Source organism: Idiotropiscis lumnitzeri, chromosome 3 (assembly GCF_059441095.1).
Source record: "Idiotropiscis lumnitzeri isolate Australia: NSW breed Sydney's pygmy pipehorse chromosome 3, RoL_Ilum_1.0, whole genome shotgun sequence".
In the NCBI taxonomy this organism is placed as follows: Eukaryota; Metazoa; Chordata; class Actinopteri; order Syngnathiformes; family Syngnathidae; genus Idiotropiscis; species Idiotropiscis lumnitzeri.
In genome coordinates this window covers 3,175,223-3,195,067 of record NC_142393.1, presented here as the reverse complement: position 1 = coordinate 3,195,067, position 19,845 = coordinate 3,175,223, and positions in this window count along the sequence as shown.

The window sequence follows — 19,845 nt, the reverse complement described above, 5'->3', positions numbered from 1 at the left end:
GCCTCATCGCCACAAAGCACACCTCTTCTTCTCAATCGGAGAGGTCCGGGAAAGGAATACGCTTTGTAAGATTAATTAATGGCGGGAGCTGGTCGCAGCTGTAATTGTTCCTCAGCAGAAGGAAGCCGAGGAGAAAGTTTGGGCTGCAGTTTGTGGGAGCGCATGTTCCCGAGGTGGGGGAGTCGAGAGGGCGAAGGCACGTAGGGGGTGTTCCTGAGTGCTTTGAACTGAAGAGCTCTGCCACAGTGGATTAAAGTGAGAGGGGAGAGATGGACGAGGGAGGAGGCGGGCGCTTGCGATGCTGCTTTTGAAGTTACAGAGGTCCAAGAAAAAAAAAACTATCAAATCAAATCAAAATAAGGAGAACAAGTTGGTTGCAGAAATGCCGTCATGCAATCACCCACTTTCACCTGTTGACATCGGACTGCTTTTTCACGCCAGATACTTTTGTTTACGCAAACCCGTTTGGTTCCGTTCCAAGACGAGAACGCTTCTTCACCTGAGCTCGCGGGTCAGCGGGGTGCCGGAGCCAACGCTTGGATCATTAGAACATTCTTTTTGCCGCCCTACTCCCACACGCGTGCACCCATGCTACATCAGAGTGCAACTGATCGTGAAAGGTCGTCGACTGATTGGCGAACAGGTTCACTCTGTGAATTTTAACACTTTAACTTGTTAACTTTGTTCTCAAACAAGGCTAATGTATTCCGGGCTGCTCTGCAAACAGGCACGAGTTTGACAAAAGTAAAAAAGGCAGGGACTGATCTAGCGCTGTCAATCCGAGGGAAAAAAAATGTAAATTAATGTTTCATTTGAAACCACGCGGATCGGAACGAACCATTCAATAACAATTCGCAGTTGCTAACCAAAATTGGAAGGGATGAAGAGACGTTTTTGTCAGCGCTGCAGCATTATACGTCCGACATGGATTTATGTTTTGATTGTTTTAATGCTGGAGCACAACGTTGGCATGTAATGTAATCATTTTAAGAGAATTTTTTTTTTCATTTACGCGGAAGGAAATAAGGCAATTGTTGACGACTGGTTACTCTTGTGTCAAAGGTCTGTCAAAAAATATACCGTATTTTCCGGACTGTAAGCGGCTGGCTACTTTTTTCCTAGATTTTTAACCATGTGGCTAATACAACGGTGCGGCTTTTCTGAGGATTTTTCTTTCACCACTAGGGGCGCTCTGTGGTTCAGAAAATATGCTAAATTCTTTAAAAATAATTCTCTTGGGTCTGTGTGCAAAGTTGTTGCCGTGTTAAAAGTGACTGTTTTAACAACCTGTTTATGTACCTTTACGTGCATTCACAGCACAAAATTGTTCTGTACATGCAGTCAATAACTGATTTTTTTCAACATAGAAAACAGGAAAACAGTGGCTTATAGCCTGAAGTGGCTGGTATATCATTTTTTTTTTTTGCGGCTTATATTCAGGTGCACATGATAGTCCGGAAAATACGGTAAATGAGGTGAAACACTTATTGTTTGTTGGGATATTTGATTTTTGTAAATTTGTCGTGCAAATCTGAAAAACTTTATTTTTATTTTATTCATTTATTTTTTTTAAACATTTTATAAATATTAATCCAGAACCTATTTTGATTATTAGCACTACTCCAGTATTTCTTAGGAGGAATTTGATCTCGGTACATGCAGGCAACTTTGATCAACACATCTTGATGGCGCTTGGAATAAATTCTCCCGCTCTCTCCTCTGTGTTTTGCTGTCCAGATGAGGGGCAGTTGGTAGGAAACAGGGCAGGAGGAGGAGGAGGAGGGGTTGCATCTGATTCGGCCATCACGTCCCACTAACAATTTCTGTCAGCTCCCCAGAGGTCCCTTAATGAGCCCCACCGACACGGCCCAAGGCGAGAGCTCTGCACCGGCCCAGTGAAGTGAGAAGCCTGCAGAAAAGCAGCACCTCGCAGCTTTGCAATTATTAATCAGACTTCTTTTTTTTCTTTTGAAAAAAAAATCCTCCTTCAGCCGGTTCATCTCACTGTGGCTTTTTTTTTTTCCTTTCTTAATTGAGTACATCTAAAACAGATGTAAGCAACGTTACCAATCACTGAAAAGTTAAAACTCACAAAAAAAAAAATTATTGCGTCGTATGGGCCAATAAAATATGTTTGCTTTCAGTATACTTTACCAAGCTTTTGCCTCATGAAGCGTATTAATTTTTGTTGGCACCGTAAATTGCTGTTACGGCCTTGCTTCACACACACATGCACACACACATATGCACACGCGCACAGATTCATCCCTCTGTGGACAAAGTTGCTTTCCGACACGCCCGAGGCCAACCGTGACCTTTGCACCACAAAAGGTGAGATGTTCTTTTCTCATTGTTTTGAGAAGAAAATGCCTCCAGAAGTAACATTTTTCTCTTCACATCTCATCTTTTCATCGGTTAGTGTTTTTTCCCCCCTTCTCTCTTTTCTCCACTGAGTGAAAACGTCCTATTGCCCCACCCCCCGACCCCCACAAGCCCTAACTGTTCTCGTTACCCTTACAGCACCCCATCGCATTCCTGAAACATTCTTTTCATTAGTGCATCTTGTGGTGACGCCGGTGCGTGATTTGAGTTTTGAATAACGTCGCAGGTGCGATAGGAAGGTCACGACCTCTTCAGCCTGTAGCGCGTATCGACAAAAAAATAAGGGGCATGCCTTGTGTGTTTTCCTTCTGTAATGCTTTGTGCACTATAGGTGAGACACATCTTCTCTTTGTGTTGACTTTGCTTTGCAAGCCTGCTGAATGTTCATTTGCATCCTCATTTACATATACAGTAAATAGACGTGCTTTTTTTTTCTCAAAAGCAATCCAGGTTTGACCGGTGCGTTCAAGGGAGGGTAACTTAAAGTAAATTCTACATCAATTACTTTTAGAGTCGTCATCTAAGCTCGCAAGCAAAGCCCTTGAAAAACAATGAGGAAATGTACGCAAGGCTTTGTATGTACTCGAAATGATTTACGTTTGCACATTTTCTGGTACATTAAAAACAAAACAAAATAAAATGCATTGGAAATTGTATTTTTTATAATTATACAAACGCAAATACAACAAAATATGTCACATACAAATGATACAAATTACTTTGTTTAAAAAAAATAATCATAATCAAGTGCAACCCTGTTTTGGATTTGTTGCAATTTTGTCACTGCTTTAAAAACACAAACACGTACAATAGATACATAAAATGCACAGTTGCACAGAGAACATGTGTCAAGGATGGCGACGGTGTGTGTTAACAATGTGTGTGTGCCGCTGTGATTGTATGAGAGTGTGTGTGTACACGTGAGTGGCGGCGGACTGGGCTGGTCCGGGTGGTCGCCCCACTGTTTAGCCATACGCTCCTGCCTTCTCTTGCCTTTTCAGCCTGGCTGACCGGAGAGCTCATTTGCATTAGTGTGTGCGTGCGTGTGTGTGTGTGTGCGCGCGCGTGTGCATGTACGCCTGTGTTTGTATTTGCGTGGAGACAGATGAAGAGGCGGAGGGGGGTTAAATTAGCTGGAGGCCTGTCTACACATCCAGGCAGTGTGTGTGCGTGTGCGTGTGTGTGTGCACGAAGGAGCTCAGGGTAGGGGGTGGGGTGATTGAGAGCTGGCAGAAAGAACGTGTCACATGTATGTAAGTGCCCCCCCCTAGCCCTCCCCGGTAGCACCATCTCCCAATATAACCAGCTCGCATGCGTGCCTTCCAGGCCAAGTGAAGAAATGCAGATAATGCCACATGTTATGTGAGAGAGGCAACTTGGAGCCAAAGCCAGCTGATTATGTGTGAGAGGCGGCCTCCTCACCTGCCAATCACATTCTGTCGTATTTACACGTTTGGACAACTTGAATGCTGCTTTCACCTCACGCACATGATACGTTTTGGGAAAGAGAGCCCACACAAGCAGAGAGACAACGTGGAAATTCCAGCAAGGCGGACCAAGATTCAAACCTACATTTGTGCTGCCCGGGAAATAAAAGCATGATGGGAAAATACTATACGCATGTTGAGCAAGAGCAGAGTGCGTGTGTGTGGGTGTGTGTGTGTGTGTGTGTGTGTGTGTGTGTAGACCAGCAATTCAATCTCATTCAATGTTGTGCTAGTGACCCCTAGGGGCAAAATTACTAATGATCCGCATGGATGAATTTGCGCACAAGTAATATTCAGCCATTATAATTACCGTGAGGCACTTTGTGATGTCACATACGAACGACTCAACTTGCCCTCTAAAATACTTTGTGGCTTTGGACAAAAACAAAATCCCTTCTGCCTCATGTGCGTAGTGGTTTTCCGTTCGGTGTCGATGAACAAGTGCCGGCCGCACGCGTGCGATAATCCTCGCCGGCCAGCTTTGGCTGAGCCGCTTTGTATTCCGTTGTCCCCGCTCTCCCCTCTTTCCTCCCTTGACCAGTTAAGTCCCACAGGCCCGTCCGATTGACGGGCCCCATTCAGCAGCATGCTGGGGGCGACAGCTGGTGAGAGGCCCGAGTGAAAGAGCCATGCCCCTGTTGTACGTACGGCAAAGGCAAAGACGGCTGCGCTGTGCGGAGCCGCAGCTGAGCCGGGCCGGCATCCTGTCACTTCTTGCGCCTGCCAGTCACAAAACTGGGGAAAGACTAAAAAAAAAAAAAAAAAAAACGGGATTTACTGCGTTCTTTCTTTACAGGTCCATCCGAACAACCCACCTGGGTGAGATGCCTTCGTTTAACGCAAATGGTCAATTTACGGAAATCCTGCATGTTTAGTTTCAGCACACACACACACACACACACGCGCGCACCCCCCCACACGTCCTCAAAGTGGGTGGGTGTGTGCCTGGAGTCTTGTGCCCATCATGTCGACGATGACAGCACCTTTTTTCTTGGCCCATCAGCCCTTCACATGCACCTGTGTGTGTGTGGGTGTGTGTGAGGGGGGCTTCTGTCTAACGAGGGTCTCCAGTCCATATGTGACTTCCTCATTAACGGGCCACATGACAGGGACAGAGGTGCTGGCCAGTGGCCCAGTAGAGTTGACACAGCCAGACCCCAGACACCAGCAGGACTGTGTGTGTGTTTGTATACATGCATGTGTGTGTGTGTGTGTGTGTTGTCGGCCACAGATGCCCAAACCATGTGGGCCCCCTGTTTTCGCTCCCAGTTTGGACCACTAATTACAGGCTGGATGAGGCTGACTTTGCCATCCCCGTCTCTTTGTTTGGGTGTGTTTTGAAGTGATAATGGGTTGCAGCGGCCAGCCAAGGTGAAGGGAACGACTCAAGTGTTATTTCCAGGATGGAGATGCTCCATAAGTGCGTGGCAGATGTCAAACGAGGAGAGCAGAGAAGTTTCAGCAGCGCCAGCGCAGTTGATGATTGACAGGTCTTCGCAGCTTGTTGACTGCCTTCCGTGACTTGCAGTCAACCGGCAGCAGCTGGCACGAGCTCAGTCGCCTGACAAGGTGGGCTGTTTGCATGGGCGCGTTTGCTCCGAATCAGGAATGACTACAAACGGCTTCTTTCATCGACTTAGTCGTTGCATGTTTTTACCCAATAGCTGAGCTGAGCCGACACAGGAAGTTGCGGGAACATCTACCTGTGGTGTTACCACTATCTGCCTTTTTTTTTTCTTTTTTTTTTTATAAATTGAATTTCTTTTAAAAAAATCAAGGGGGTGCTTCACCTTCACCTTTTGGCAGTGGGAAAAATGTGTCTTTAAAATAGGGGCCTATTTTGTTTTTTCATGAACAATCAAACTGTTGAGGTTGCATACAATCTGCTGCATGGTGCCATTTGGCCATGGGCAATTGTAATTATTCAAGATGAAAAAATTAAATAAAAAAATAAATAAATAAATTAAAAAAATCACATCATGCCAAGATCTTAATTGTCAAAAAATGCTAACGAGGGTGATTAAAACCAAGAAAAGCCAAGCAGGTCTTGGGCAACATCCTCGTGTTCAAATCAATGTCACAAGGCTGACCCCAGACAACCATTTGACCTCTGACCCTCCATTTGTCTTGTTGCCTCTGCAACATAAACAAAGTCAGACAGCAGCCTGGCTTGTCTTCTTGGCATTCTATTAAATCATCCCCAAAAATCGCCTCTTAGTGCTACCACACAAGCTTGTAGTGTTGCAGCATTCCCACGAGTAACAACCTCATGGCTCAATTTTCCATCCAAACGTCCTTCTGACTTCAAAGTGGATGCTGACCAAACAACAATCTTGAAATACAAGGGGCCAAAGTTGCCGCTACTCTCCAGTTGTTGTTTTTTTTCGACACCGTCAGAGAGCATCAAGCGCGTCCTCCTTGCAGCCTGCATGTCAAACGTGCAATCCGCTAAAATGATTTGATTGGATCGCAGGTTCTCCATTCAAAACTTTCAAATGTTCGCTTCAGGATTATTGTGATGAGCCCAAATCCAGCTCTTCACAATTACAACATGCTTTCTACCAAATAACTTGTCCGACTCTAACCAACTGTCAAATTAAATGAAGATATAATTTGACGACTGTATAAATTCAAATGAAATTTGTTGATTTTCATACTAAAAATAACCTAAACGCAAATAAACTAAAATCTGAAAGGAAAGAAAAAAAAAACTATGAGAACTTAATGTTAACAACCAAACCACGTGAGCTCCTCTTTTTTTCTCAGTATTTTCCCTGACCTTGCTATGAGGGACTTTCTCCTCACTACTTGCGTATCTGACGCAAACCCACGAGATGCCCTTGCGAAAGCTGTGTTCTCAAAACTTCATTTAGATTGGCGATCGGATGTTAGGAGTTGCAATAGACTCTCGTGACGATATTCTGTGCAAAGCGGTGAGCGTTAAAATTGCACTTTTGTAAAATTTGACGGAGGGGCCGGGAGCCGATGGATGGAGTGTTTTGGTCACCTCACCTCATCGGAGTAAAAATATACATAAAATTTTAAATGAAGTGACGAAAAGCATTACAACAAAATATATATCTTTGAAGAACCACAATATTTAGAAAATAAAACATTAACAAGGCTTATTCATTTCATTTTTTTCAAGTTCAGCGGGCCGGATTAAAACATTTTAATGGGCCGCATGTGGCCTGCGGGCCGTAGTTTGCCCACACCTACTTAATTCATCCACAAGTGAGATTCACTGAAAACACGACCAGGACCAAATCCAAACTGGATTTATCTTCTGCCTTTCAGCTTCCACATCCACCTTGACGAAAATGCAATTTTTGCATAATTCTACCGAAAGTACATTTTTGCACACACAGAGCACTCTATCAGTTTTTTTTTCTCTCTAGAGGAAGACTAAATACAAGCTTTTCCTCTTTAGCAGCATGTGTGGCAGTGTACACAAACAACACTTGTTGTGTTTACTCGGAGCCGGTCACCTGGGTACATGCGCGCAACGCTTTCTGCTTCTTGTGGAAGCATCAGGGAGGCTGCAAGGACGTGGGAGGTGTTTGCAGGGGGCTCGGGTGCCGTGTTATTGATGCAAACGTCTTTAAGGCTTGCCGCTTATGCGCAGGCTAGCAATTAGCTGAGCAATGTAGGAAGTAAGCTCTGCAGAAGGCCTCATTTTTTGTTCATAGCCGAAACGGAGAACAGCTGTCAGGGTCAATTACAGGTAGCCAGGGAACTATTTCACCGAGGGCTTCCTATGAGAGCAACATTGCATGTACAACTGCAGCACTTCCAATAAAAAAAAATTTAATAAAAAATACATTGGAGAGTTATTGGCAAAGTGCAAAAAGGCATGAAATATTGTAGCGTTCATACTTGTGTCCTCTGCCTGCTTCCTTCTCCGCCTCAGCCGTGTGCATATTATGGAATCTTTGTCAAACTTTTGGAAGTTGGTAAGAATTGCAAAACATGTCCGGTGTCGGTGCTAGATGTGGACGGGGTCCTTCGGTAGACTTCATGCCTGGTATGTGGAAGTTTGGGCAGGGGCGGGGCTAAAAAAATCTGAACTCTTTGAATTGGCTTATTTATAAGTTTTTCTTAATTTGTATTTTTCAGAAAATACATTATTCACTGTTTTTTTTTTTTTATATTCATGAAGGCCTCATGGAGATTCCAATGCCGTCCTCCAAGGTCGAGCAGCTCGTTTTGAAACTTCCACTTGACTTGCAGACGAATCAGCAGCATCGCTAACTACGCAGTCGAGCAGAAAATGCTTGAACGTGGACTTTTGAGTTGTGTTGGTGCCTAAACAGAACCTGAATTTCGTCTAATATTACATCGCAGGGTTTCCCCCGCGAGGCCTGGTGGCTTTGACTGCGAGGCCACAGGTCACGTGTTGTGTAGCTGGCTGGCCTCGAGAATCGCCAACTTTAACAAAAGCCTAATTAGCGCTAACAAGATATGATGATGCAGGTCAGCAAAAGGTGACCCTGTCAGCTTGGGTTGAAGGGGGAGGGGGCGTTTGCCTTTGCACCAGTCTTGGTGTAATGGAATGGAAATGACAGTCCCTCTATTGAAATTATATTGGGATTTTTTTTGTCGTCTCAAATCAAATTTAATTTTATTCTGTCGTTTATGTGGCGCATTAGAGGAAGCATGAAAGCAAAACAGCGAGTACTCCATAACACACGTCACAATATAGCTCAGCTCACTTCACAAGACAACCACCAATAATCAATCTCAGCGTGATGGCAAATAAAATGCAAAGCAGTGAATTAACAAACAGGCGTGACAGGGCGATTATTGATTTAATGTCAGCGGCCGGCTGGCACAAACATCTCAGAGGTGCCGCACACTATTAAAAGCTCTTAACGAGGGTAATTGCATTAGACACCTTTTTATGCCATTTTGTGCTTCTAATCGACGTGTAATAAGCAGCGCGGGGAGACAGGAGCTGCCGTTTTTTGACGAGTCAGCGACTGTGTGATGTCAGCCGGATCCGCCGTTTTGTAATCAGATTACATTGCCATGCGTTGTGGAGGCCATTTTTCTGTGAGAGCGAGTCGTTCGCATTGAACACAAACGTAAACGTAATAAATAGGGGAACCGTTGACGTGCGATTTGATCACATTTAGAAAAAGATTTTTCCTCTCAATGCCAAGTTAGAGAATTTCAGGATAGCCTGCTCTGCTTTTTACGGAATTTGTGTGTTTGGATACCAAAATTGATCCAAGTGTAAAGCAACACATGACTACAAATGATAATACCAACTGAGTTCCCCAACGCTCCTCATCCTCGGCTAATTGGTGCTTGTTAGCGCTCAGTGGGGCGAGAGCAGATTTATTTACGTGACCACAGAAACAAACGAAACAGAATGTACAGACACACAAAAAATTAATAAAAGGAAGAAAAATCACATCAAAAGAATGATGAATTGAAATTGCACTGGTTCTTTTATTTGGGAAAGTGTATTGTGAAATTTGTTGTGTTATGGTTTGCTGTTATGCTTTTTTTTTGAAGGCCGGAAATATGACTAGGGGAAAAGGGTGAAAGGGAAATAAAAAAAAGCAACTTGCTGTAATGCGTATGACTTTTGCCGTCTGTTGGACGCACATAATAGTACAATGCGACAAAATTAAGAACTTAACTAGCTTAGCTTTTACGTTATTAGCCACGATCCACCGTGCTAATCAGTAAATACACAGTTATATATTTCTGGTACTGGGTTACATCGGTGTCGGAAAAAAAAAAAATCTAAACGCTTTTATCTAAATTTTTATTATTTTTTTCGTAATTACATCTGGCTAGCTAAAAAAAAAATCTGCTTTTGATAGTCATTCAAAATGTTACTCCCATTTTAGCCTTTTATACATCAGATATATTAAATATTAAATATATATATTAAATATATTCTATGTTATATATGCATATTTTAGAATAATTCGATTGCGGCTTGGTGGCCGAGTGTTTAGCACTTCCGTCACGCAGTTGAGAGGTCGCAGGTCGAAAATAAAGACGCAGCAGTGTTTAAGCCGAGCGCTTGCACGTGCGCTTTCCACGGAATAGGAGACCTTTGTGTTGGTCTGACACACGAAACCCCGATAAAATGCAAGCTCATGGCACAATGTGAAAAAGTTCTCAACGTAGAACTACTTTCGCAATCCATTGTCTATACATTCTCTGTCCGCATGTACATACGGCTGCATAGAAGCGTATAAAAAGCTCAGCGAGGGCACATGGTCCGAGCAGCGGGGTGGCGGGGGCTTTCATACCGATTGGCGGCCTGCCCAGCCGCCACTCTGTGGCTGCAGCAGGAGAGGTCAACTACTCAGTGGCCCTCGAACGCACACGCGCGCTCTCCGAGCGACGACAACAACAACACAGCTCACTTTGCGCACTCAACACTCGCGCACCCGACTGGAGGATGAATTAGGTCAGCTTCACTAGTCAAACAGCACGAACACATCCACAGCAGGCCGCTAAACACACATTATCCTCACTAGAATGCGCTTACTATAACACAGCAGCAGGACAATCAGTGAGTGGGCTGCCTCCTTCTGGACCGCACCACTGCTCAGTGTGGCACCGGGTCGTGAGTGTACCTGCGTATGCGCACCAAACTTGGAGAAATAGCGGCAATTTGGTTGTGTGTGGATGCGGAGGGAGCCTCTAAGTCATCACGTTGTGTTAATGAGGGAGGAAAGAAGGATAAAGCCAAGAATCAAACCCAGGGCCTTAAAGGGGAACTAAAACCGCAAATTGAAAAGTCTATCGCATTTTCCACCACTAGAAAACACGGCACATGGTATAAGAATTGAAAAGCATCATGTATCAACTTTATTAATATTTTTTCAACTGTCATCAGTGTCTTTTTTTGGTAGGAATTGCAATTGTGTCAGGCTTTCAGCATTAAAGTCCAAGTGGGAAGTTAACTTGACCAACCGTATTTTGAGTACCGTATTTTCCGGTCTATAAGCCGCTACTTTTTTTCCAAGATTTTAAACCATGTGGCTAATACAACAGTGCGGCTTTTTGTGGATTTTCCTTTCACCACTAGGGGTGCTCTATAGTTCAGAAAAGACGCTAAATAAATCTCGATAATTTTTTTTCTCTTGGGTCTTTTCTGTTCTAATCTAACGAACTGTTCTGTACCTTTACAGTACAAAATCGTTCTGTACATGCAGTAAACAATTTTTTTTCAACATAGAAAACTACGACTTATAGCCTGGTGCGGCTTGTATATCTTTTTTTTTTTTTTTTTTTTTTTTTTTTTTTTTTTTTAGAGTTGCTGCGGCTTATATGCAAGGTGTGCCTTACAGTCCAGAAAATACAGTAAAACATTTATTTTAAGAAATCATTTTTTTTTAACGAAAACTTCCTAGAAACGCCCTAACAAGGAAAATTCTTTTGTTCGGCAATCTCCAGGTTTCTTCGGGAATGACGTCATTAACAGAACGTTGAATCGCCAATCGCCATTGTACTGCATTGTTTATTGTCCAGTGCCATTGTTGTTGCGTTAGTCGGTGGAATGCCTCGGCGCTTTGTGGCGATGCATTGTTTGAATTTTGAGAAGCATCTGTTTGAGTGGCCAAAACAAAAAAAAAAAAAGGGCACATAAATGGACCAATTTCGTTGTGACAAAGAGAGGGAATTTCAAGCCAATGTCCACGAGTGTCTTTTGCCACAAGCATTGCAAAGATTTCTACTTTCTCAACCGTTTTGCTTACGATAAAGGGTTTGCAAAAAGCAAGTTGGCATTAAAATCTATTTTGAAAAAGTGTTGGGAAAAATATATTTGCATGCTTTATCATTTGTATTGTGTAATTACTTTACGTGTGTCACAAAAAATTTTAATGTGACATTTTCTGAACTTCACACTAGGTCTTGAAAGCCAAGTGTGCATCTTACGTTCCGTTGAAAAATATACTGAGCAGGTAGCTGCTAGCCACTGGCCGCTAACAGCAGCCGGCCCGCTAGTGTTGTGTATGCAAGGTATAATGTTCCGTATGAGATGGGAACAGCCGAGTAGAGCGTCGGCCAGGATTCCGACGATGCGAAGTAACAATACGTTGCTTGTCGTTGCGGAATATAATAACTGTTTGGTTTTCTGAGGAAATAACGCAAGAAACGTCTGACATGTCACATTCTTGTGACACCAGCCTGTCCTTTGTGTCACAACAACTTCATGGCTGGCATTCATCCGAGTTAGGCCGTTTCTGGAGCCTTCGGTGGGACTGCGCAGCTTTAATCAAGGTTACAATCGTTTTTGTGACGGTCGCTCTGATCATCAGCAACATATTGTCACCTCCTAATCATCTTGGTAAACAGAGAGAGCCTCAACCACCGCATGAGTTGGGAGGAATAATTATTCTTTCCGCTCTGTATGCTCGCCCGCATGCAACTCACTTGATCGCAAATGCATACTGTTGCACTTTTTTTACATCAACTACTTTCCATGCAAATATCACGTTTTATGGCGTCTCTTGAAAAGATGCGCCTGCAGCTTGAAAGGCATCCATCAAGACGGCGGATAAACAATATAACAGCCCATCGCAAGCCCATGATAACCTCAACCACTTTCTCATCTACTTTCATGTGCTTTGTCTCCTTTTTTTTTTTTTATTATTATTTGCCCCCCTCATACTTCATCCCCCCCTCCTTCTGAAGCTCATTACCTTGGCACAGAGTCCCATACTGAAATTATAAGACGACTGGCGACGGCACTCGTTAGCGGCCTTGTCAATCCATCGGCGCGGGCGGAGAAAGAAGCAATCGGCAGAGGGGTCAGCGATGAAGATGTTCATTCGCTATTCATCCATCACATCTTCCGGGAAATCAATTTACGCTGCATCGGCGTCACGGCGCCTCGACAAAAGCGGAGATATGAAGGAGGAGGGAAGCAGCTTCAGAGACAAAGATAGAGGAGAGTGTAAGATTCATTTAGATACAATCTAATCAATGTCAGTCATCCTGTCCCTTTCTTTCCACCACCTGAAGAAAACCTCTCTCTCTCTTTCTCGCTCTCTCTCCACATTCCAAATCGTACTCGCCTTTCTATTTTGATTCTGACGCTAAACTGGCATTAATAGCAACTCAACTAGCAACACATTTCCCCCCCACCCTGCGATTGAAGCCTTCAACGCATGCTTCTGAATTCTAGTCGGCTGGTGGCAGGTGACACAGCGGCTCCCGTTAATGTTGCTTTCCTGCAAGTGTCAGCTTCATGCTTCATTAGTGGTGTTTGCTTTATGGGAAAGTGAAGGCAAGGCGGATAAAAGACAGCTCCCGGAAAGTAATTGGCAGCCGAAATGGACCCCGATAGCACACTGACACTGTCCCAGCTCAATGAAAACGTCTCAAATGTGAATGGCAGCTCTGTGCCAGACACACACGGAGGTCAGGTGAGAAACATTCACATGGAACAAGGATAGAGCTCGGCTCTGTGCGCATGGAAGCATGTGCCAGTGTGTGTATGTGTGTGTACGCTTTCATTCCAGTAGATGTCATGCTGTTTGAGCAAATGCTTCTCTGTGAAGGCCATCCACTGCCTGCTGCCGGTGCCATCACCCCTGCTGCATGAAGTCTGCCTTGTGCCAACGCCGCTAATGCCAGGAGTCTGCCGGAGCCCGCAACGCCGCCCCCCCTCCCTCCCTCACCCTGAATCTCAACAGAGCAGATGTCACTCAATTGCCCTCCGCCTCCTCCCTGCAGTAAGAAAAAAAAAAAAAAAACACCAAGCAAGCCCCAGGCACCCCCTCTTTCACTCTTCTCCAAACAGGCGCCCGCGCCAGTGTGCCGGGTAGGCGACACCCAATGTGCCGGTGGTGGGGTGTTTTTGGCGTTAGGTGAAGGCACAGCATGAATGTTGTCGAGTTTTCTCACTCTATGGCCCTCCTAACGCCCGCCGCCGCGCCTAAATCCACCACACAATCAGTCGCATACCCTTTGCTAGAAACTCGTCCATGCCACATGCACCGGCACATGCACAGCCCCCAGCCGTGTAACCCACAACCTGATCTACCCACTCCGCACCACCTAGCAAAGAGAAACACTTCATCCCAAGATGATACAAGCGAGGGATGGGACCTGCAACGTCCAGATCGTGAGGCATGAAGTGAACAAAAACCGGACCATCCATCGAACCGGGGGATGCCGAGACTTGCTACTCCCTAACCACATCATCTTGCTCTTCCGGAGGGATCCTCAGGCATTCCCAGGCCAGCCAGGAGAGATTATCTCCCCAGTGTGTTCTGGGTCACCCTCGGGGCCTCCTGCCGGTGGGAAATGCCCAGAACACCTCACCAGGGAGGCGTCCAGGAAGCGTCCTAATCAGATGCCCGAGCCACCTCATCTGGCTCCTCTCAAAACGGAAATGCAGCGGTTCGATTCTGAGTCCCTCCCGGATGGCCGAGCTTCTCACCCTATCTCGAAGGGAGAGCCCGGACACCCGGTGGAGGAAACTCATTTTGGCCGCTTGTAACCGAGAGCTTGTTCTTTCGACCCACAGCTCGTGACCAAAGGTGAAGTCCATCCTCATAACATTCAAAAAGGCGCGTGGGAGAGACGAGAAAATTTGTTGCATTCGGGATATGTTTGACCAGAAAACCCAGCAACTGACAGCACTAGATGAATTTCTTTAAAAAGAAGTAATTTTGCTGTCTGTTTGTTCAGATTTGCCCCGCATTTGATGCCACTACCCACCAGACTCAATCGGCAGCACTCAGCAAAGTAAAAACTGTCGAAGACAATAAACCGTTTTGATCCGCAGGGAAAAGCCAAACCAATTGGCACGCAACGCAATGAGTGAGAAGATTCTCAGAAACTATCTACCGAATGCCACGGGCTTTTATACGTCCTGACACACCCGGGGGAGTCACAAATGACATCTGTGGCTATTCCTTCCGTCCTCACAAAAAATAAATAAAGTACCATGGCATTCTTCTGTCTAGCCAATGTAGATCTTCGCTGCAAGGGGCGCCTCTATCCATAACCTTGCAGCCCTCTTTTTTCCACACGGAAGTTGAACGGCACGGGCGAGCTGCAGGGACGCAAGATAATGGGATTGAGGTGCTACTTAAATCTCAACCAAGCATGGAAGCTCAAGTAATTAGTGGATGGGATCCATACTGGGGGCGCTAAGCACGAGAGCTAACGCTAGCCAGCTCTCTTTCATATAGCTCGAGTAAAATAGGTCGAGTTATGCGCTGCGAGCACATTACGACGCTCCATAAATAGCTTTACCGAGGGGGTGAAAGTATTTACCTGCTCAAAGAGGCATCCCTGAATTTTTTCTGCCCATGTTTTTTGGTTGATGGGCCCCCCGTCGCGGGATACTTTCCCTCCCTCAATTAGATTGTGCGCCTTCACTGACATTTTTCACAGTCGTTTCACAGCAGTGTCAGAGGAGCCAGCCGAGGCCCAGTCTTGCTATTGAGCCCTCATTAGGGCGAACAATGGACTTCCCTGCCATCTAATTAGACGTGGTTAATGAGCAGAGGAGGGACACTGCGCAGCACTGTCTTAAGCAGGGGATGCGGTCAAGGGCCCACGGGAGCGCAGAAAGGGGCTCAATTCTAAAGATTTTAGAGATGATTGTTGTCCGAAAAGATGAAGAGAGCAGGTCAGTAAGTTGGAAATGATCAGACTATTATCTGCTGATTAACCCGCATACGCTTCAGGTCAAATTTGATCTGTTTTGACATTTAAAAATATTGTGGAAGCACTTTTTGCACAAGGGGGGGAGAGGAGGGTGAGCCCACGAATAGAAAAAGAATTAAGCAAAAAAGTACAATTAGTGATAAGTATAAACATAAAATCTAAATTTCAAGTAAGCCCTCGATGGAGTGGCCATCTGGCAGCCCTTCGACTGGCTCGCTGTTCGTTATGTTCGGACTGATGCAGGTGGACATGCAAATGTGGCATCTTCCGAGGCGTAAGAGGCGGAATGTAACAAGCCTTTTATGTTAAAATGGCCTCTCTCGTGCTGACATGGACACGCATCTCATCACCTCTTTGAGACAGAGTCAACCCTAACCCCCGTTGACAAAAAAAAAAATGTGTTTGCGGCTTGCGACATAAACTTTGAGAAAGTTCCATAGGACCACTTCGCTTCCCACGCTACCAACGTCAACAAAAGAATTGTGGCGCATATGCGCCGCCGATAGTGGACCAATGCACATGTATAAGCGGCATCTGTTCTGTGATTGAGGGGGCTCAAAAAATTATATGGACTGCATGAACTCCTTAGGAAAATTACAAAAATAGATAAATAAAATAAATTAAACCAAAGGGCCGACTTAAGACCACCACGATAGCATCATTTGTCCCACTGGTGAATACAATTTATGGATTGGAGTATTAGATTGGACTGTCGTCCTGAGTTCAATTCAAAGTATTTTTTTATTTTTTATTCATTTATTTTTTATCATTATTATTATTATTGCATGCTGATTTGTTTGTGTCATTGTCTTTCTTTCGCAACATGAAAAGTGTCCATCCATTATCTGTACCGCTTTTCCTCACAAGGGTCACGGGGGGTGCTGGAGCCTATCCCAGCTGTCATCGGGCAGTCGGCGGGGCACACCCTGAACGGGTTGCCAGCCAATCGCAGGGCACACGAAGACGAACAACCGTCCGCGCTCTCGGTCACACCCAGGTACAATTTAGAATGTTCAATCAACCTACCATGCATGTTTTTGGAATGTGGGAGGAAACCGGAGTACCCGGAGAAAACCCACGCAGGCACGGGGTGAACATGCAAAAGAGCCGGAATCGGACCCACAACCTCTGCACTGTGAGGCCATCGTGCTAACCAGACGTCCACCGTGCCGCCTGTCGATGAGCATGCCCAAACGCCAAATCACAGCTTTTATCCGAATGGAACAGGAGAACCGATGTTAAAAGTGATGTTGGCGTTGCATCAGTCCAACACACGGCAGAATTTCCGCCCAAGCCATCAAAAACATCACCAAGCAGGCCAAAAGTCGACCTAGGCAAACATCTTCCACATGAGGTTGTTTGCAATCTAAAATATTGCCATTTCAAGAGTTAAGTGCGAAGGCAACGATGTAAATTGTCTGCGCTCCAGACGCACGCAGAGATAATAACAGTTAACAAGTGCAAAACAGCTGCTAGTTAATGTATGGCACGAAGATACTCGGAAACACAAGCTGCTACGTACCGTTGGCGGGCAAGTCCATCTCTCTATTATCTCACCGCTCTTTGTTTTCATGCGTTGACTCCACCGGGCTCGGCATTGCAGAACCCAGCAGGGTTGCTCGATTTAAATGACTACCTTTTGTCCATAAATCACCACTTTTCACACATCCCACATTAAGGCACATTACATTAGATGCAAGGCGCCGCGTACACCTGAGCTGCCAGCAAGTGGTGTTGCGCTCTAAAAGGGACGTGCGCATGTGAAATGTGAGTTTTGTGGGCTGAGAGGCAATTTAGAGACGGCAAAAACAGTGTTATCACCGAAGCGCAGAGTCTGGCGGTGGCCTGGACATATACATACGGTGGATAAAATGCACACACCGATGCGGGGAATTATGTCAAGGTCAGGGTGTGCAGAAATAACTCAGGCTAATTTCACACATTTGTTCTCGGGGGCGGGGGGGTTGCAGAAATGCATTTTAGCAGACCTACGGAGAGCCATTTGCATTGACAGCATTGAAAGCGAGGCAGGCTAACAAAATGCTAATCAAACGAACCCATTTCTCCTCAACAGGCGAAGCAAAGAAACGGGCGTCAACTTTCCCATTCAAGGCAGAATGACAGCAAAACAAGACAACAACGTTCTTTTTTATTTTTTTATATATATTCACAATACGTCAGCCGGAGAGGAAATATCAACTTTGGATGTTGAGCGGGAGCAAAAAAGAGACGGGCGTTTTGTCTGCCTTTGTTGGGTCGGGCTTGATATGGTGCGTGGGCCTTTCAAGCCGTTTGTTCGACTCAATTTCTTCCTTGTGTTACATGTGCAGATGAGGTTTCAAGCAACTAGCGGCAGCGTGGCGGCACAGGGGCGCGATTATGGGGAGAGAATGACAACGTGCGCAGGGAAGCGGGAGGAAATACAAGAGGATGTGGGAAAAAAAAAGAAAGAGGCGATGTAAAGAAGGCGACGGAGATTGCGATAGAAGTGATGAGAGACTGCAGTGATGGGATGAGTGTGTGTGTGTGTGTGTGTGTGTGTAGATTGTAAATCCATGAAGGTTATGCAAATACAAGCGTGTTGGTTCTCTTTATTGTTTCTTTTTTTGAACTATCCCTCATGTTTTCCAAACACTCCCTGAAACACTCGGACCTGAAGCAAGCGACAGTCTCAGATTTTGTTTGGCTTTAACTTGTCCCGCACGAGAGGCCCAGAATTTGATTGATGGCGATACAAAGTGGACCGTTCTCCTGGTTCGTCCATTTCGCTCACCGCAGATTGGCCGACAGAGTCGGAGCGTTGCGTTATTGCTCCGTCGAGGAAGATGATGTCCACATTTGCCTTACCTCAGAGCCTTGATTTGTTTGTGCGTCCAAATGTTTTGCAAATGTTACCAGTTTCCAGCCAGTGGGCACAAGAGGATGCTAATTTATGCACATTCCCTTTCACAAGTCCTCGCTGCCAGCATCTGTCCAAACACTCAAGACGAAAGCGTACCTGCTTTCAATGACATCGACTGGCTCTGCTATTCATGCCCAAGATTATTTTCTTTGTTGCGAGTCAAGATCGGATTTCGATGACAACACCTGGTTGAGTTTTAGATTTGGAAAACATTTGATGCCCTTTTACTGCCAGGAAGGTTTCGGTTTCATCGGTTTGATGGCCAGTGCGACCTCTGTGAGGAGAAGCGGATTGGATAATAGATGGATGATTATAAAAAAAATCAAATAAATTAAAAAAAAAAAAAAAACTGAACTATTTTTTAACTTTGTTATTTTTAATTATTTTATCAATTTAGATTGATTCCGGAGGATGTTTACAATTATGTCTGTGCTGTGGTCTTGCATAAGTACGTTTTGGTTTTCTTGTAGAGAAAGATGAAAGTTCACTCTACATCTCTTTACTTAACTTTTCATTGTTGATTTTGACAAGATTAAAAGACCGCCACACGGCAAATTAAGTATACACAGTACTATCACTACCACAACTATTAGTAAATAAATAAATAAATATTATATGATAATAATAAATACCCCAAAAAATAAGTAAATAAAACTTTGCGAAAAGTGAATGTAACGTGGTGAGAAATAACCCAATTTGTTGTCGATCCATTTGCGTGGCGTGCGGTTAAAAAAAATAAAAACAATTAAATAAAAAAAAAACAACTCTATCCAAACTACAGACATGGCACTCCGGGAGGCAGCGTTGCTTGGTGGAAACCCTCGTTTTTTGTTTTTTGGGGCTGTTGCATATTGCATTTGAATTGCACATGCTGCCACTAAACTGGTCACTCTGCTTTAACCTAGATCGCCATCTAGTGGTCGAGCGCAAAGTATCTACACTAAAATCTTTCTCACACGCAAAAACGCTGCTTCTTGTGATTCACTTTGTGAGTGCAGCTCCCCACGTAATGGAACCATGTTTTATCACCGTGGAATATTTTATAGATGCTTCGTCACTGGAGTATGATGACGTGGCCTGGCCATTTAATGGTACAAATTTACAGTCCACTAAAATCAGTATTAGCTTTATTAATTGCATTGAAGTCAGCGTTTAATGTCACTCATGTGCAGGAGGAATCGTGTTTTTTTGTGAGTTTAATAAAAATAAATAAATAAATAAGAAAAAGTTCTGCACCAGAAAACTGAAGTCGGGTAGCAAAAATGTCCTCAGCAAGGATCTGTGCACATGTGCTGTGTGTTTCCAGAGGCGGTGCACCTTAGCTCTCTGTAATGAAATCACACGGGTCAGCAAGGCCAGCAAGGCTCAGGCAGGTCACCCAACAGATCGGAACTAAGCGGCTCTGACCCGGCCCGG